The sequence below is a fragment of the Narcine bancroftii genome, chromosome 6, assembly GCF_036971445.1.
Source record: "Narcine bancroftii isolate sNarBan1 chromosome 6, sNarBan1.hap1, whole genome shotgun sequence".
NCBI classification, from domain to species: domain Eukaryota; kingdom Metazoa; phylum Chordata; class Chondrichthyes; order Torpediniformes; family Narcinidae; genus Narcine; species Narcine bancroftii.
Genome location: NC_091474.1, coordinates 179,618,368 through 179,639,663, shown reverse-complemented (window position 1 = coordinate 179,639,663; position 21,296 = coordinate 179,618,368). Strand labels below are relative to the sequence as shown.

The 21,296-nt window shown below is 37.4% G+C and overlaps 2 protein-coding genes across 12 annotated transcripts in view; one reads left to right on the top strand and one right to left on the bottom strand.

Annotated features, from left to right (window-relative positions):
• pln1 (phospholamban 1) overlaps positions 1-2,168 on the bottom strand; it is a 39,493-nt gene extending 37,325 nt beyond the window's left edge. For all 8 annotated transcript variants that reach the window (XR_011340589.1, XR_011340588.1, XM_069886844.1 and 5 more), the window contains exon 1: positions 2,070-2,168. The gene's annotated coding sequence lies outside the window, so the exon portion shown is untranslated. The remainder of the gene's footprint in view (positions 1-2,069) is intronic.
• The window catches only part of cep85l (centrosomal protein 85, like), a 314,062-nt gene that overhangs the window by 208,506 nt on the left and 84,260 nt on the right, over positions 1-21,296 (top strand). The gene's annotated exons all lie outside the window — the stretch shown is intronic.

The window sequence follows — 21,296 nt, the reverse complement described above, 5'->3', positions numbered from 1 at the left end:
TAAATACAGCATTAATATTGCTATCGTTTAACAGCCCATGCCTCAATTATTCCTTGCCAGCTGGTGCAACTGTTGGCGTCAGTTAATAGTTTGATAAAATTGCTGCAGCATTGTCCAGGGCTACTAATCTCGGACACAATAGCAAATTTGAAATCTGAAGCCAAAAAACAATCAATCTACAACCGACATCCTACCCATGCTGGCAACAAGCTTCCCTTCCACAAGCTATAATAGCTGACTCACTGTTCACTTCAGCAAATCCCCAGGGATGCCTGTTGCTCAGGAACCAGGGCTGTGATTGTTACATAGAAACCCCCTGTATGAAAATATATTTATCTTGGCTTCACAGCAACTGTTCGATTTTTTTTTTTTTCACTTCTCCCTACCTGATCCATCTATCCAACAAAAAAACTCTTTCAATCTCCCTCTAATGCCAGTGTGATGATTTTGAGTATTGCTGAACCTTGAAGTTTGTTTCATTGTTTTGCTTCTTAAAAATACCAAGAGATGTTGCCTGATGCTGAATATTAACATATGCTGATAAAGAACCCATGTAAAAGATCAAATAAGGAGAAGTGGAAATTGGCAAAGAAATAAAAATATCAACTTAAAAGATTGTGGAGTCTGTCGTAAAAATAATTCCACCCTCTATTGGTTCAGATATGTTGCAGTCATTCTGTGGCATATTGAATTAATTTCTGGAAATGTCAGTCAATATATTCACTTTACATATTAACCAGAAATGGGGAAGTGCAAATCTACTTTTTAAAAATTTTTAATCAATGCTTTGACCAGTTGTGCTACATATCTATTTTCTGATTGATGTATTCAGTGAAAAATTTATATTGTTCCATCTATACACTTAATTTTGAGAAAGTAACAAGCTAGATAGAACAAACATAGTTTAATTATTCTATAGTATTGCTACTGTGGACATTAGTGGACTGGAATAAACCTATTTATCTTGATACAGTTGAATTTTCTGAGTACATAATTTTCTAAAGGACAAAAAGTACAAGTTCAAAATCACATTTTGGTCTACTGTAGACTGGAATGCTTGTAAAGATATGCAAAGTGAAAATATTATGCTGATTTTATAAGCAGAATTGTTTGCTCAATAAAATTATTCCATTAACATTTCATAAAATTTGAATCAAGGGGGCAGTCAAAATATGGAAACATAATAGTCAGACTTTCAAAAAAAAAATCTTCACTGTAAAATTGTATCAGTAACAACAATTGAAACTTGTAGACTGAACTTGATTAGGATTTTGTCAAGTTAAGATTGTGAATAAATGTTCCATGATTGCACACAAGAATAAATTCTGTTCCCAATGTGAAACTTTGCCAGAATAGCAAACCAGAAAATGTGACATTGAAATTTGTGTTGCAGATTTTTGAATAATCATGAAAAGACATTTCAAACAATATATGATCTCATCTAAAGTTCACCAATAATTCTTTACCTTTGCTGAGCAGGACTTCAAATACTCAATATCATTCAAAAAAGTTGCCATTCTAATTGGGACAAACTAAGCTTTAGTCATTGTTGTTTTTCAAGCTCAATATTGCACTGATATTTTATTTCTTTAGCTAATTTTTAAAATTATTTGTATTTATTTTCTGTACAGTCCAAATATTTTAACAGCAACCTGCTCAAAGATATCATTTTTAAGATGACAGAGACTTGTGGAGATCCAGTTAAAAATTGGATTCGATTATTTTCATCATATCAAAAAAAAGTGTTATTACACTGTCATTTCTTTGTTTCATATCCTCTCTTTTCTCAATGTTAAGTGAAATATAAAGAGGGCAAAAAAGCTTGGCTTTTATTCTGTTAAGTATTGCAAAATAAACTATTCTAAACTGTATTTCCTAGGTTTGCTTTTCTTTTCAGTTATTCATTATTTCTAATGTTGGATTATTAGGACTTGCAGAGAAAGACTTCCACGTTTTTTTTTAAATCTGGCAAAGCGTGCTTAAAAATTTTAAAGGTTTCTTGATATTTGTTTTGTTTGCTTTGTCATTAATTTTAAAACATAATTTAAAAATAATTAGTATTCTCTTACCTCTGTGGAGGCTCAGTGGGTTAGGGATGCAATTTGCAGGATTGCTGTGATCAGGGACTGCTGGGGTGCTGCACGGTTTTCATCTGAATGGCTCAAAGTTTATTACAGTAAACTGAGTGAGTGGAACAAGACAAACTTTAAGAGGTGTGGTTTGTATTGTCACAGGCTGATTCATGGGTCCTTATTGGATAAAATTCAGCTGTCTGTTCTCAGCTGTGATTAATCACCAAAATGTCAAATACATGTCATAACAAACTCATGTAGCTTCCAGCTCCTGAAATAGCCTTCCGAAATGCATGAAATTATTGTTTTTTGTAGTTCAACATTTCACAAAATGAGTTAAAATAATTGCTAATAATCAGTCTTTTTAACTATTGTTTATTCAACCATGTAGATGAGCTTCCATTCAACTGCTTTGTCTCTGATTCATTATTTTTGTGATGGTGTAGAACACCAGCTTTTGATATTTAAGTTGATTTCCTTTAACAATATTGAACCCTTGTGATGAGCTGAAAAAATTCACCATCTATTGTATTTCCCCTTTGTATATTGGAATCAAATATTTTTATCAAAGTTTGAGATAGGTAAAATGAGAAAGAATAATGTTGGTTTGTACAACAAATCTTTTCTGATATCCTCTAACAGTCTTCCGTTCAAATTACACATTGACGATAAGGCTGCATTCCATAGGTCAACAAGATCTTTCCTCCCCCTTTCTCAGAAAGACTTTTTTCTAGGTAGTTCACTCATGATTTGTCAAATACCCTGTTCATGTGTGAGACCAGGACACGACTGACAACAGGACATGTTATGGCCAAGTTCAATCCTGTATTTGCTGATTCACCATCCAGCAGAGAGCTCTAGAAAATTATCTGGTCATGAACCCTAGATGATGATAAACCATTTGTTACTTATACAAACCAATAAAATAGCAAAATATCATCTCAAGATTAAAATCTATGTAATTTTAACTAAACTTGACCATCCTTATTCCCACCCCCAGAATGAGAGATAAGAGATTGTTCTGAGGTTCAGTTTTCCAATTTATTGTAAATGCTTTACATCATTCATCACATTTAGGGTATCTGTTAATTTGCAAATAAGCTTCTGTCAGTAAAATATCATTTGTGGGCATTCTAGCTGTGCAAACACCACATTGCTCTATGCCCAACAGCATAACTGCTAAACTAAAATTATAATATTGGCACTTTTAATAATGTTATCATGAAATATACATACTTATATATAAAAAAATAAAGATATATAGTTTTTGAAGGATAGTTGCTTGTGCCACTAAAATAAATAGGCACCATTTAAAGTAGAGTCAATGTGGAAATGTATTGATAAAGTATTATTGAATTAGAAACTTTGACTTACTGTTCTCTCATTCCTGCACAAATTATAAAGCTCTCTATTTTTGTGGCTTTTATTGTTAATTTGAAAGCAAATTAATGTGATCATGAAATTAATGTTAATCATTAATCATCATTATAAGCCAGTTTGGTTCTTGTACATCAACTTTAATGAAGGGAACTACTGGGCTAGAGATTTCTTCTGAGCACCTGTTTGCATCGTGATCTTTTGTATTGTACCTCCATGATCCTCGCTCATCACCATAATTAGACTAATCATTTATCCTCTGCCCTTTCCAAACAACCATGCAATCAGCCAGCCAAGAACAACACCAGTGCTATCTCATGCCCACCTATTTCTTCCCTGCACTTCCCAAAGGTCTCAATCCAAGTCACCATCTACCTGCAGTCTTGTGTGTGTATTAAAAAGGAGTTGATATTCAGTAATTGCCACTTTTAGAATCAAAAATGGAAATTTACAACCAGAGAGGCAGCAAGCAAAGTAGTGGCTACAGAGGGAGTGGGTGGTTGGGGGGGGTGGGGGGGGGGCAACCAAGTGATGCTGAAGGTGCCCTATTTATGTGTGCATAATCAACCTGTTGGAAACAGTTGGGAGAGAGGTTTTACATGTAAAATTTGACCTTGGCATTGAATAGCCTGACCAGCATTGTTACTGATATATCAAAACTACAATGAATTTCTAGTTGTCCCCCTTCACTTCTGCTCCAGTTAAGATAACATTTCAGTGAATGAAAGGTGTTTACTTATTGACATGTTTGCGGCATAATTTAACAATAGCACCAATTTGCTGATTTTTCCTCCAAATCACATATCTGCTTGGTTTGCCAATATATTGGATCCTTCATTGAGGTTGAATCTAATTCCTGGAGTTTCTTATCCAAAACCATTGTGGGAACATCTATACCAGAAAGATTACTGCATTTCGTAAAGGCAGCTCACCACCATGTTTGAGTGCAATTTGGAATATGTTGGCCTTGTCAATGAAGTCGATGTCCTCTAAATTAGTATTTTTTTTAAAAGCTTCTGTTGTTTCTATTAACATAACCTTAAAAGGTTATTTCATTTCTCCAGGTGTAAATAAGTCTACTCCTAGTTTTCAAAAAAAATACTTGAAGGTATGACACAGTTTTGACTGTGGAGTGTTTCAGTATCATTCTACTCATGATGGCATTGATAAATGAGGTTTTTTTAAAATGCTAGTGCAATTGTAACCTGTAATATATTGGACATTAAATATGTTTCCTTACTTTTTTGGGATAATTTATGGTTGACTTGCAAAGTGAACAGTGAAGCCTACATGTTGATCTATATTGCTAAGGTGCTCAAAACATTAATTACCATTTTAACCATGGTCCTGCTGCTTCAACATTCAACAGCCACTGAAGCTTTTAGAGTACACTAAAAGAAAAATGACATGTCCAGGAAAGTGGTTGGTCTGGGGTTCTGACAGTGTTGGGGTTTTGGGGCAAGAATTAAACCAATTTTGTGGAGGCTGATCAGGTCTAATTAAGGGAAGAATGCTGAAGATGGAAACTTGAGGGTTGGGTAGTGTATGGTACATTAGTAGTAGATGTTGTTTCTTCTTGCAGGTAAGATGATGGTATGGGATATCAATTTGATAGGTTTAAGGTAAGATAAGAATAAGGATTAGAGGTCAGAAATTTAGGACTGAAATGCTCAAAAATATTTTTACTTTGTCATTCTCTACTCTGTAGATTGTTAGTCAATAATATTTGAGGCTGAGATCTAAAGAATATTAGACACAAATGTAGTCAAGTGATATAAAAATCTGGGAATGTCAGCTTGAGACCAAAACTATGATCATTAATCAGACTTGATTTCCTCGGTTCTAATGTAAAGTGGAAAATTTTGACTGAATTATGGTTTTAATATGAAGCATCCTCATACTCTCAACAATAATTGTTAATGGTGATGGAGAAGTGAGTGCACACATCGGTTGCCCACAAAACATTCAATTGAATCAGTGTGACTGATTTCAGCCTCTGAGATTGAAATTATTTCAAAATGGCTTATCACCAATTCAGTTTGTCTCATCTATTATTGCAATATGTTATGAAATGGCTTTTCTTACAAGTATATTGTGTGCTCTTGTTGATCATAAGGTTTTGTCAATAGCAATACCCCAGATGTTTGAAAGAACATTGTTAGCTTCAGTTTAGAACTTTCAAAGGCAAATAATTTGTTTGTAAATTAAACGGTCAAGTAATTTTAGTATTGCTTAAATCACAAGGGTAGTGCCAGGATGGTACAAGTCCAGTGGGACAAACAATTCTCATAGTTATCTAACCACATTGTCTGTGTGTCTGTGTGTGTGTGTGTGTGTGTGTGTGTGTGTGTGTGTGTGTATACATGTATACGTGCTTACAGGGCATGTGTTTTGAAGTGTGCACCACCATCACACAGCTTTCTCATAAAGTTTACCCTTGGAATATTTCAGCCTCGCATGGGGAATGTCATCAAAATAAACCAATTTTATGAGGAAAGCAAATTACAGCCTTGTTTGTTGTAATGGATTAGTTTATCACCTTTTTTATATTTCTGCTGAGCACTCCAATATCATCGTAATAATATCCTTTTGACATGTAAAAAGCTACAGTACTTTGTGACCAAAATATCATTCGATACTAAACATGGTTAGTTCTTTGCTGGCCTCTAAATTTTTTTTTTTTGTTATATTTGCAGCTGTTCACAAAGACCACTTTCTCAAGGATTTGAAAAGGACACTGACCTTCGAAATGTTTTCAAATCCCAAGTATTGGCTCAAAGGGTCACAGTTTAATCATAAGATAGTAGCAAACTATCAAAGCCACTCTACTTAAACATAAGTTTAACTTAAACCCTCCACGTGTATTGGCTGACAACTCATTGAAAGCTACGTGCTGATCAAAATTTCTGAAATACCAGATCTAAATCCATCTGGTGAATTCCTTGACCTTAGTAGTCAACTTTCCCTGACAATCGCTGACAATGTTGTGATTGTATTATTGTGTGACAGCTGCACACTTAAATTGATTCTGATAAAACATTAATAATCTAAATAATCACAACCCTGAATTGGAAACATTTCTAAAAAAAGCTCCTGACTTAAAGTGTACTCATCTTCATTTTTGCAGTCTGTTAGACAGAAAGCCAAGTATCCAGATGAAGAGAGCAAGAGAGATGGCATCTACTGTGGATTATGATTGGCCAGTAGGTACATTGAAGTGGTTCAAAATTGGCTGGTGGGCTAGAGATGATGTGAGCAAATGATCAGCCTCTCAAAGCACTTCATGATGGTGGATGGCAAAGCCACTGGTTGGTTGTCATTTATTGTGTTTTTGGTACTGGTATGATAATGGCCCTGAAGTAAATAGGGATTGTGGTCTGTTGAAAAGAGAGATTAAAGAAGTTTACAAATACTAAGTACACCAACACCTCTGCATTTTCAAAAGATTAAGGAAATTTGCCATGCTCCCCTTGTCCCTCAACAACTTCTGCAGGCGCACCATCAAAAGCCTACTTGCTGGACGCATCACAGGACAGTACAAGATCAGCTCTACTCGAGATTGGTAGAAGCTGCAGAAAGAAGTGAATGCACATTCGAACATAATGCAAATTTCCCTCCCCTCTATTGACTCCATCAACATCTCCAGATGCCTAGGAAAGTCAACTAACATACCAAAAGACCCATCATGCCCCAGACAAATTTTCTTATCCACCCTTCCAATGTTCCCTCTAATTTTTAGTAGTCAGTGTGCGCAAAAATCTTATATTCTGCAAATTGTGAACCCCATAGCAATGCCCTCACACTCCTTATACTTGGTGCTGCTTGATCTTTCAAACTTAATATTTTTTAATTAGACATACAACATGGTAACAGGTCCTTTTGGCCCATGAGTCCTTAATGCCCAATTACCCAATTGACCCATACCCCTGGTACTTTTTGAACCGTGGAGGAAACCAGAGCCTCTGTGGAAAACCCACACAAACGTGGGGAGAATGCACAAACTCCTTACAGACAGCATGGGATTTGAACCCTGGTCCGACTTGCTGGTGCTGCAACAAGGTTGGGTTAATTGCTATGCTAACCGTGTCACCTTTATGGACTATTCATTTCATTATAATCTAGACTCTGTATTTGTACTATTAACATAGCTGATTGAAGAGATGATCTGTTGGTCTGTTCACAGAAGAACCTTTCTCACTGTACTAGGAATATAAATAAACAAAATTAAATTGTATTAAATTGCAGAAATGATGCACATTAAGATAATGGTCATTGGCTGTGCTTTAACTTCACAGAGTGTAATATTTTCACTCTGGAAATTGCTGGAATTTCATAAAAATGTGATGAGATAAACAATCTTTGGGATCATCTGACCAAATAAAACTCAATAGAGTGGGGGACATAATGAAAAGAGAGTAAATAATCTGAAACCAGTGAAAAATAAATGAAGATTAGGAAAATGAAATAAATGAGACTGTGAAAGGAAAAAAAAAGAGGATAAATGAATTTAAAAGTAATTAAGTTATTCAAAAACATTTGAGAAAATATTACTGTCACAGAACTTAAACTTTTGTTTCATTGTTTCCTATTTGGCCTTCCAAGAATGAAAGTGATGTAAGGAATATAAATTACATCACTGACAAAGTCCTTTGGGTGTGAACAGACAGCCTTAAGTGTCTCCACCATCATTCATTCATATTGCTGGTGTATAGTCACAAGTTTCATGTGACACAAAGGAGCAATTGACGTAGAGATGGTCATTTGGTGAGCTGCTGGCAATTTGACACAAATCATCCACCAATTTGTGCATCTCATTGCCTACATCTTCCCCAATGCAATTGACATCTTCCCAGCAACTTGCCATTTTTGGGCCCTTTGTTATTGTCAATCTTATATAGATTAATTTAAAATTTGTAAGTGCAATAACCTTTTACATAGCAGAAGTGTCATGGTTTTATTTTGCATGTTCCTATTGTAAAGGCACATTGAAGATGCTTTGCAGAGGAAATAACAAGAAGATTGATCAACTATCAGGGAAAACATTCATGACAAATAGGATTTTGGCTTAACTTTGGCTTACTATTAATTTATAATGGCATTTGTGAGTGTCTAGACCTCATCTAAGAGCTTTTAAAGTCCTAGCCTTGTCCAGCACAAACCTCTGATCCCAAATTGAAGTCAATTTCTCTTGGGAATATAATTAAATGTTACCATTGGCTTTGGCATTCTGGTTCTTTACTCTTTCAATTGACCACAGACAGCTGTTGGGCTTTTACACGTTTAAGTCCATTGGCAGTGATCTGGACAATTTTCACCTCTTGTTGATGGAATTGATTTTAATTCAAATTTAGTACATCTACTCTTATATGTAATAATTAATGTCTTGAGGGAATATTCTGTAAAAAAAAATAAAAAAATCTTGAATTGAAGTTGGGGCATCTTTTTACCTCGTACATCTAACTGTCCTGCCATTTGGTGTCTATAATTGTTTTTTTTATAAGTTTCTGCTGGTTACAGTCTGTAATATTTGATGGTTATCTGTGCTAATCCTTCAGATTCATTCATGTTCAGAATCCTTTCTGGATCTTTTTGAAGAAATTAACTATTTATTACATCACATGGGTGACACTACGATGTAATAAATAGACTGAGTTACAATCTGAGCTATCACTGTAAAAATAATGAAATCCATTCTTTTCTGCTTGATGATAACAGTTATAATTCACTTTTGACTGAAAGGTTATTAAACAAGTCATAAGTTTTCTGCTCTTGACTGACTGGATAATGCTTTGAAAATTCAGGGCGAGGAATTAAATTTTATTGCACATTTACAGAGTGTTATTTGAGAAAGTGACAAAGAATGCAAAGTTGTATAGTTGTTCAAATTGTATGTTGTCTAAAGTATGTTTGAGTATCTTTGAATCTCATCAAATGTGCATGTGTTGTATGCTGGTGGTACTGGCACCATAATACCATGTGTAACAAAAATGCATCTATATACTTGTGTCCATAATTACACGTGTTCCTTTCCTATTTGTCACAATTCACTCATCTCGATCGATCGTACTATCAAATGAAGGCAACTGCTGCTGTGCCAAGAATCTCAATACTTGGTTGTATGTAATGCAAAGAATCTCTTAATAAACGTCATTATGATTCTTCCAATACAACAAAAACTAGGTATAATAAAATCCCTTGTATCGGAATTCAAGAAACCAGCAACCCCAAGCCATTGGCAAAGTAAAATTGAGGAAATGAATAAATAATAAAAATTAAAATAAATAAGAATAAATACAAAATTTAAATAAAAGTTTTGAATTGTAAAAATGTTCTCTGAAGTACTACACACACTCTTGGTGAAGATAGGAGCAAACATTCAACCAACGGAGTGCTCCAGTCATGGCCCACACTCAGCAGCTGTTTGAATCAAATGGCAACACCCAGGATGAAGAGCTGACCAATGCTGCTCGTCACTGGGGTAGCTCTTCCCAAAGTGTCTCCCTATCCCTGCCTAGTAAGGATCCTTATATTTATTAGTAAGGCTTTATCTGTAAACTTGGGGGGGGGGGGGGGGTGCTTAATTATGATGGAGGAACAGTTAGCATAGCAGTTATACTACAATACTGATTCTTTTCAAATTACATTTTGCACTGCCTTTTGTCTTTTAAACTATTTATTCTTAATGCAGGTTTATTAGTTGCCAATTGTAGTTTGTGTCTAAGGCAACTGGAAAATTTGCTTATCCGACAGCTGCAATCCCCATGGATACCTGGGATTTTATTTTATGTGACAGAAACAACTTATTTTTGCTTTATTTTCCAAATGATTTGAATGAACAGAAATTTACTTTGCTTCTGAAAGAAAGATTATCCTTTTCCAAAGAAAAAGGAATGATAGTTTAAATATGAGGCTAACTCAGTTTTAAAATGAACTTGGTATTTCCAGTCACAAGTCAGTCAGGTCCATGGCTTTCTAGCAGTGGTGTCACTAGGATTGGTATCACCCAGTGTGGTAACTCATGGTGGCACCCCTCTACCACCAGCCCCCCACCACCACCACCACCATGGACCTCCTCCCATACCAGAACATACAGAATCTTTAATAGTTTTTTGTACTAATGTTACTCGAAAATCATAATTCCTATATATTACTAAATGTAACGGCAATAGTAGTGAGATAAACAACTAGCAAAATTAAAATTATACCTTTAAATTACAATATCAAACTGCTTCATTTTCAAAAAAGTTATAGATATAGGTTCACAAATACTAATTACCATAATTTTGTAGCTAAAATACCAGAAAGTTTGACAAAAGTAGTGACTATTAAAAACACCAGGAGCAACGAAAACATCAGCACGTGCTTTTAGGGTGTGATTTGAAGTATCATTGTAATTGGGTAATAATGAGAGCTCAGACCAGAGTGCATTAGAAGGTTCAAAAAGTAATTAGCATAGAGTTTTAGCCTTGTAGGTCTATTGATATGTAAGCTGGGCATAAGAAAATGTTTTTGTTGCTATAACTAAATATGTTTTTATAACAAAAATAAAAATTTCTGTGGAAACACTGCACAAAAATTATAAAGACAGTCATTTTGGTGTCACCCCCCCTGATGGTGTTACTCGATATGTCTGGCACCTCCCTAGTGATGCCATTGGTTTCTAGTAAAAAGAGGCCTGAGTTTCATTCATCAGGGCTCATCTGGGTCAATGTATGCACCATGTGAAGCATACTAACTGGTTGTGTCACAATCTGGTTTGGCAGTGCAAGTGCCCAGGAATGAAGGAGGCTCCAGATGGTGACAAACATAGCCAGGTCCATCAGAGGCTCTGACCTCCCATCCACTGCAGACACCTATGAGAGGTGCGGCCTCAAACAGGCATCTAACATTGTAAGGGATCCCCAGCAACTTGATCACAACCTCTTCTCACTGGTGCCTTCATACAAATGTCATGGAAGCCTAAAAACCAGCACCTCTAGGTTCAAGAACAGTTTCTTTTCAAAAGCTATTAAAGCTCCCTAGAACCGTAGCGCCATAGAATATTACAGCACAGAAACAGGCCTCTTTGGTCCTTCTCGTCTGTGCTGAATCACTTTTTTGCCTAATCCCACTGAACTGCACCCAATCCATAGCCTTCCATACCTCTCTCATCCATGTACCTGTCTAAATTCCTCTTGCATGTTAAAACTGACCCCGCATTCACCATTTCATATGGAAGCTCGTTCCACACCCCAACCATCCTCTGTGTGAGGAAGTTCCCCCTCATGTTCCCCTAAGCTTTTCTCCTTTCACTCTTAACCCATGTCTGTATCTCACCTACCCTCAGTGGAAAAAGCCTATCTACATTTACTCTGACTATCGCACTCTTAATTTTAAATACCTCTGTCAAATCTTCCCTCATTCTTCAACAATACAGGGAATAAAGTCCTAACCTGTTTAACCTTTCTCTGTAACTCAGTTCCTGAAGTCTGAGCAACATCCTAGAAATTCTTCTCTGCACTCTTTCTATCTTAGTGATATTTCTCCTGTCTTTAGGTGACCAAAACTGTGCAAAATGCTCCAAGTTTGGCCTCACCAATGTCTAATGCAACTTTAACATATCATCACAACTCCTGTACTAAATACTTTGTTTTATGAAGGCCAATATGGCAAAAGCTCTATTTATAACCTTATTCACCTGTGGCACCATTTTCAGGGAATTATGTATCTGTAATCCTTCTGTTCTACCGCACTCCTGAGATCCTTATAATTTACCGTGTATGTCCTTTCTTGGTTTGTCCTTCCAAAATGCAACACCACACACTTGTCTTCATGAAATTCCATCTGCCATTTTTCCAGAGGGTCCAGATCCCTCTACAAGCTTTGAAAACATTTTTTGTTCTCCATGATACCCCTAATCTTAGTGTCATCTGCAAACTTGCTGATCTAATTTACCACATTATCATCCAGATCATTGACATAGATGACAAACAACAATGGTCCCAGCATTGATTCCTGAGGCACACCACTAGTCAGTGGCCTCCAGTCTGAGAAGCAATCATCCTGTACTACACTCTGGCTTCTCCTGTCCAGCCATTGTCAAATCCAGTTCACTATTTCACTGTGAATACCTAGTCTCTGAACCTTCCTGACTAACTTGCATGTGGCACCTTGTCAAAGGCCTTACTAAAGTCCATATAAACAACATCCATGCCTTTCCTTCATCAACTTTCCTCGTAACCTCTTCAAAAACTTTATAAGATTGGTTAAACATGATCTACCACATAAAACCATGTTGACTATCCAAATAATTGTATATCCAATTTCTTAGAACATCTTTCAATAATTTACCTACTATTGATGTCAGGCTCACAAGCCTATAATTTACAGGGTTACTTTTTGTACCTTTTTTTAAACCACAGAACAACATGAGCTACTCTCTAATCCTTTGGCACCACACCTATGGCTAAGGATATTTTAAATACTTCTTCCATAGCCACTGCAATTTCTACACTAGCCTCCCTCAAGATCCGAGGGAATATCTTGTCAAGTCCTGGGATATTCACCCTTATTTGCTTTAAGATAGCAAGCCCTTCCTCCTCTTTAATCTGTATACATTCCATTACCTCACTGCTTGTTTTCCTTACTTCCCACGATTCTGTGCCTTTTTCCTGAGTGAATACTGATGAAAAAAATATTAAGACCTCACCCATCTCTTTTGGCTCCATACAAAGCAGATCACTCTGATCTTCAAGAGGACCAATTTTGTCCCTTACTATCCTTTTGCTCTTAATGTATCTGTAGAAACCCTTAGGAATTTCCTTTACATTGTTTGCCAAAGCAACCTCATGTCTTCTTTTAGTCTTCTTGATTTTTTCTTGAGGTTTTTCTTCCATTTTTTATACTCCTCAAGTACCTTATTTGCTCCATGTTGCCTGTACCTGTTATCAACTTCTTCTTCCAAACCAGATCCCCAATATCCCTAAAAAACCACAGTTCCCTATGCCTTCTAATCTCTTCTTTGATCCTGACAGGAACCTACAACCTCTGTACTTTCACCTTTGAAGATCCTCTACTTAGCTTGCATATCCTTGCCTGAAAACAATTTATTCCAATCCACACATTCTAGATTGTTTCTCATTTCCTTAAAATTAGCCTTTCTCTAATTTCAAATCTCAACCCAGGCCCAGACCTCACCTTCTCCATAATTAACTTGAAACCAATGGCATTATGATCATTGGACTCAAATGTTTCCCTACACATATTTCTGTCACCTGTCTGGTCTCTTTCCCCTAAGAGAAGATCCAGTGTTGCACTCTCTCTAATTAGTATCTCTATACGGTATATTGATTTAGAAAACTTTCCTGAACATATTTGGCAAATTCCAATACATCCATCCCTTTTACAATATGGGAGTCCCAATCAATATGTGAAAAATTTAAATCTCCTACAATCACAACTGGACGTTTCCTACAGCTTGTCTGCCATCTCATTACAGATTTGCTGATGACTGGGCAGTCCCGTGAGTCTGGTCATACCTTTCTGGTTCCTCAACTCCACCTATATAGCTTCAGTAGACGAGTCCTCTGGTTTGTCCTGCCTCAGTCGGATGTTTTCCCTGAGGAGCAATGCCACAACTCCAATTTATTCCCCCTCCCCCATTCTATCTTGTCTAAAGCAACAGAATCCCCAAACATTGAGCTCCGTGTCCTGCAACCAAGTTTCACTAATAGCCACAATGTTATAATTCCACATGCCAATCAATGCTCTCAGCTCGTCTGCCTTTCCTACAATACTCCTTGCATTGAAAATAGATGCACCTTAGCACATTTCCAACACATTCAACCCATTGATTCTAATGGTGCATGCAATTTTAACATCATCTTTTTCCTCCTCTACTCCTCTATCTGCTCTGGCGCTCTAGTTCCATTCCCCCTGCAAAACTAGTTTAAACCCACTGGAGTAGCACTAACAAACCTTCCCGCAAGGATATTAGTCCCCTTCCAGTTCAGATGCAAACCATCTCATTGCAACAGGTCCCACTTTCCCTGGAATAAAGCCCAATGAAACAGGAACCTGAAGCCCTCCCTCCTACGCCATGTCTTTATCCACGTTAAACTGCATTATCATCCTATATCTAACCTCACTAGCATGTGACACAAGTAACAATCCTAAGATCAGTACCCTGGTGGTCCTGTCCTTCAACCTATAGCCTAACTTCCTAAACTCTCCATACAGGTCCTCCTCACCCTTCCTACCCACATCATTGGTCACTCGTGGACCACAACATCTGGCTGCTCACCCTCCCTCCTGAGAATGCCATGAACTTGATCTGAGATACCCTGACACCCTCTCTGGGATACTCATTCTCTTCCACAGAACCTCTTATCTGTTCCCCTATGGAATTCACCTTTTATCCACCCTTCCCTTCTTAGCCACAGGACCAGACTTTACATGAGAGACCTGATTTCTATGGCTTGTCCCTGGTAGGTGATTTACCCCCCCCCCCCCCCTCCCCCAGTAGTAGCCAAACTGGTATACTGATTATTGAGGGGACATTACAGGTGTGCCTGTCTGTTCCCTTTCCCTCTCCTGTCTGTCATCCATCTACCTTCCTCCTTCCTCCTAGGTGTAATAGTGCCCCTTTAATTCCTGTGTATCACCCCCTCTGCTTCCTAAATGATCCGAGTTCATCCAGTTCCATTTCCTTAACTTGGTTTGTCAGGAGTTGCAGCTGATGCACTTCTTGAAGATGAAGTCATCAGGGATATTGATGGCTTCCCTGATGACCCTCATTCTGCAAGAGGAGCATTCCCCTACCCTGGCTGCCATTCCCACTGTCTATGACTAGATGAACAAAATATATATCTAAAAAAACCTGCCCTTACCTGTACCTACCTTACCTACCTGCTGAATCCTTTTTGTTCCTCCAATAGGGTGGTCCTTTCTGACTTCAACTCTGAATATTCCTCGCCTCTTACCTGTTCTCGCCGAAGTCTGTAGAGCCAAAGCCTTAACACTCTCCCTTTTAATCATGACTGTCTGAACTATTAAAAAATCATCTTGCATTTGGATTACTGTGAATATTATCTACTGTATTTATTGACTCTTAATTTAGTTCATTAGTTTATTGTTTTTCTTGATCAGTATCTGGCTGCAGTAGGTAAATATTTTGGACATATATACATTGTACAATTTGTATAACAATAAACTCAACATCATTATCATTATGAGTGATCTATTGTAGGTCACCAGTGATAGGATGGTAGATAAGACCTCATGAAAGCAAGTGAAAGTCATAGACATAGATGGACAAATAAAAGCGAGAAAATTCCTTTACCAAAAAATGTGCATCAGAATGAGAGTAGAGTCTGAGGGTGTTGTAGTCAGGTGGGAGTGGGCCTCGTGGTTGTGTCAATTTTAGTTTCAGATTTGTAATTGGGATTCAAGATTGAAGATTTAATTTATTGTCATATTATAAAAGTAGTGTTATATTACGCCAAATTACTTTTTGTCTGCTGTAAGGCACTGTAATCCTTGCACTGATTTTCATCTTGCCCCTAGTCCTCTAATTTCTCCTCTGCAATGTGACCTGATTCTTGAGGCCCGCACCTCCATTTGTAGTTATGACACGCTCTCTCAGGCCTCTCTCTGCTACCCATCCATTGTACCTTGTAAGGTGCAAATTACCTAAATTCTTTCAGCGGTACTGAATCCTCCCATTCATCAACAGCTCCCTAGCCACTGGCTCTGTCCCAACCTTCTTCAAATGCGCAGTGGTTCAGCCCTCCTATAAAAACCTAACCTTGGCCTCCCCATCCCCAAAATTTACAGACCTATTTCAAAACTTCCTTTCCTCTCCAAAGTCGACTATTTCCCTATCTTCACCAAAAAAAATTGAAAAGTTTCAGTCAGGATACAAAGCCACCACAGAATGTAGTTGGCCTTATTGAGGGAATACAATGACCTGCACCTCACCACAGACTCATTTGGGGCCGCTGTTCTAATGCTCCGAGACCTCAGCGCATGTCTTCATTTAGTGTTCAACACTATCGATCACATTATTCTGATAGATTGTCTCCAGCTGGAGGACGGGATCAGTGGCGTGGCCCTGAGCTGGTTCACTGACAGGGCTTTCACGGTCAACATGGGCGACTACACATCTCCCTCAGCCGCCCTCTCCTGCAGGGTTCCGCAAAGATCCATCCTCGGCCCTGTACTTTTCCCACTGTATGTGCTCCCCCTCAGCCATATCATGCAGAAACATGGCATCTTCGTCCACTGTTACACTGACAACACACAGCTCTACCTCCCCCTAAAACTGGATGACCAGTCAAAAATCACCAACCTCACCAACTATCTGTAAGACGTAAAATGCTGGATGGCCTGCAACTTCCTCCAACTTAATGGGACAAAAATCTGAGATCATCCTATTTTACACCCCCTAATTTTACCAAAAAGTTACATGACTCCCTTAGTAATCTATCCACTTTTATTAAACCTCACGTTAAATCCCTTGAGGTGCTACTTGACCCTGCCTTCAAATTTGACAAACAGGTCCACGCCGTGGTGAAGGTCTGCTTTTTCCAGCTCTGCACCATTGTTAAAATAAAACTGTACTCTTACTCAAGGACTTCAAAAGGCTTATTCATTCCCTTACCTTCTCACATCTGGATTATGCTAACTCTCTATACATTGGAGGTGGGTTAGGGAGGACTGGCTAATCCCAATCTGTTCAGAATGTTACGGCTAGGGTCCTGACGTGTGCCAAGAAGAGGAACCATATCACCCCTATTCTAGCCTATCTCCAGTGGCTGCCAGTGCCAGAATCTACTTCAAGCTGCTGCTATTTATATACAAGGCCCTCAACGACCTTACCTCCCCCTACGCACCATATCTCTAATCTGCTTACACCCAACTCCACTCCCAAGCAGGTCAGGTCAGCTACCACAGAATGTCGATCTGTCCATGTGCTAAGCACACACAAAGGGGAGACTAGACCTTCATAGTTGTAACCCCAAACTTTGGAACAGCATTCCCCTGACCATTAAACTCTCAACTGCTTTAAATCCAGGTTAGAACCATACCTTTTGTCGTTAGCGTTTAATGTCTGAAACCCTTTGTATGTTCCTAACCTCCATCAGCATGGTACTATTCACTGCAATTGTGGTCTATTTATAATATCTTAATCCATTGTTCTGTAGATAGTTGTACTAATTTTGATCGATTGCCTTGGTTTGTACAACACTTTAATTAATGCAAGTTGAAAAAAATGTGCTATGTAAATAAAGAACTTGAACTTAAATGTGTGAAGTTATCAGAGGAAATGTCATGTATTTAGCTGTACTTGATTACTTGGGTTTATGTGCACAATGGCATATAACTGGGAGGTTATCAGATGTTTTTAATGACTATTCAGGCGGGGAGAATTTTCTGGCTGTAATACAATGCTTTCTTTACATCCGGAATTTCGAACTAGCTGTTATCTGCAATATAATTCAGATAATAATAGTACAATGCTATTACAGCAGTAGGGACCCGGGTTCAAATCTGGCGCTCACTACAAAACTATATGAGGTTTGTACGTTAATTGATATATTTGGCGGCATGGGCTCAAGGGCCAGGTGGGCCTGTCATTGTGATGTAATTTTTAAAAAATTTGGTAGCAGTTGTTCAGGGGCAAACGATGCTGGGTTACTGTTTATGGCCGGAGCACTCAGGTAGATTGTTCCACATTCTTTCACTAAAAATGCACAACATTCTCTCACTTCCACACCCCTTACATCAGTGCAAGATCTGATTCATTTTCAAACATCAGAAATTTTAAAATGCATATTTGTCTTGCATTACATCACTCAATATTAATAGCTCCCAGCATCAAACCTAATTGTAGAATATTTCTCAGGCTCAAATTTAATCGAAGTGTCGTTGGGGAACATTTAAAAAATATTTGTCCCCTTCTTAAATTTCTCAAGAGATTTGTTGATTTTGGTGGTGATTCTTGTGTTTCTCTCCATTATTCAGAATTTTGCACAAATAAAAATTGAAAAAAAAAATTATAACATAATCTTAAGAACATTCTTTCACTAGTTTGAAATATATTCAGATTTTACCTCACCCTCAACCTCTGTTAGCAGCCAAAGGCTCAAGTATGTTTCTGAAGCTGCTGTTATGTTCCAGGAGTTCTGTTGCAACATGAAATCAGAACTCGTTTTAAAATATGAACACATTGCAGACCAAATTGAGGAAGTACTGCCTGTGCTGTAATTTTGTACTTTTCTATTGGGTGGCATGATGGTGCAGCTCCTAAAGCTCCTGCCTCACAGTACCTGAGACCTGGCTTCAATCCTGTCCACGGGTACTGACTGTGTAGAGTTTCACATGCTTATCTTGTGACTGTGTTAGTTGCCCGATTTTTATCCATGTTTGCCTTCTAATTGGCTTCTGTAAATTGATCCTAGTACATAGTTTAAGTCAAGTTTATTATCATCTGATTGCACAAGTAGATGAAATGGTGTTATCTGGTCCTCCGTGCAAACCACACAGATGTACAACCAGACATGACACACTTACAAACAATACACCTGCAGGTCCAATATTCATACATACAAATAAATATATAAATATTGCTTCATTTATATATATATATATATATATATATATAGTCTCTGATGGTTAGTGTGAGCAGTTCCTCAGCCAAATGGTGCTGGCTCTGATATTCCTCTATTTCTTTCCCGATGGGAGCAGCTGAAAGATGCCCATTCTTAAATTTCTCAGATATGTGTGTGTCCTCTTCAGATAAAGATCCTGATAATCATGTTGATGGGGATGGGGGGATGGGGGGGGGGGAGGTATAGGGAGATTCCAGTGATCCTCTCTGCCACTCTTATAGTCCAGTGGATTGACCTCTGATCCCTATCTCTGTAGCAACCATATTGCACTGTGATGCAGTCAGCCAGGATGCTTTCAATAGAGCTCCTGAAGAAGGTTAATATTTGGGTTTATTAGCTTATATCATCATTTTCCTTCTCTTGCAGATTGATGTACATGTTCGTTATAAATCTTTTTATTATTGTTGTTTCTGTAATCACGTGTTCAAAGCTGCTTCCTTTTGGTAATCTCAATCTTCTTCCCAATTTGTCCTTTAAGTAGGTATTCAGTTGGTGGTATGCAAACATTGTACCATGAGTTATTCCATATTTGTACTTCATTTGTTCAAATGATAATCAATTATTTCCCAAAAAACAATTTTCTATTCTTTTAATTCCTTTTCTCTTCCATTCTCTAAAGGAAAGGTTATCTATTGTGAAAGGGATTAGATGATTTTGCATCAATAATAATTTTGGTAGTTGGTAATTTGTTTTTTTTCTTTCTACGTGAATCTTCTTCCATATGTTGAGTAAATGGTGCAGTACTGGTGAACTTCTATATTGCACCAGTTTTTCATCCCACTTATAAAGTATATGTTCTGGTACCTTCTCCCCTATTTTATCTAGCTCTATCTTGGTCCAATCTGGTTTTTACCTTGTTTGATAAAAATCTGATAGATACCTTAATTGTGCTGCTCTATAATAATTTTTAAAGCTTGGTAGCTGCAAACCACCTTGTTTGTACCATTCTGTTAATTTATCTAGCGCTATCCTCGGTTTCCCCCCCTTTCCATAAGAATTTCCTTATTATTCTCTTTAGTTCATTGAAGAATTTCTCTGTTAAGGGAATTGGTAACGATTGAAATAGGTATTGTCTCCTTGGGAAGACATTCATTAAAAAGTGGGTAAAAGATTTAAACATAAAGATAAAAAATGAAATATGGGAAAAGTTATGTTCTGGAACTATGAAAAAAATAATAAACACGAGGTTACGCATGATACAATACAATTGGATACACAGGCTAGAAATCACACCCCAAAAGTTAAATAAATGGGATCCAACATTATCAGACAGATGTTTTCACTGTAAGAAGGAAACGGGAACAATAGTACATGCAATTTGGGCATGTGAGAAAGTGGAAAAGTTTTGGGAAGATCTAAATCAGGTATTAAATAAAATCACAAAAAGCAACATACCAAAAAATCCAGAGATCTTCCTTAAGATATAAGAAGTAAAGAATATAAGAAGTAAAGAATTAGGCCTCAAACTGAATGAAGCGCAAAAAGGATTTATTATGATAGCCTTAGCTGTAGCAAAAAAATGTATAATGTCAACTTGGAAATCAGAAGAGAGCCTGAGAGTACAGCAATGGTACATAGAAATTAATAAATGTATTCCACTGGAAAAAATAACATATAATTTAAAAAATAAAGTCACATTATTTGAACAAATTTGGGAACCATACATGGGAACACAACAGAGAGGGCTTACTGCAGACCTCCACCCCCTAAAATGATAAAATGAGAAGAAGGCAAAATGACCTGATCCAATGTGTAAAAGTAGATGACACAATTTTCTTGTTTATTTTCATTGTGTACATTGTTTAATGGTTTTATTGTATTGTATATGTTGAACGTTTAATGGGTTTGGAGGGGGGTGGGAAGGAGGGAGGGAAGGTAGGGGGGAAAAGGGGAGAAAATGCCACTGTGTACATTCAAGAGGGAAATGTTTGTGTGTATTTTGATTGATATGGTTCATAGTTTGAAAACTTTTAAAAATTTTAAAAAGGTTAATATTGATGGTATCCAGTAGCCTTGACTGCTTTAGTCTTCTCAGGAACTGCAGTCAATGTTACGTCTTCCTGACAAGTAAGGAGATGTTGTATCCACGAAAAGTCACTAGTAAAGGTAAATGTTCCATTATTGTAACATAATACTACATTTAGAATGTGATATGCATGAATTTTTTTTAACTTTTGTTTATCGTAAGGCAGACAGT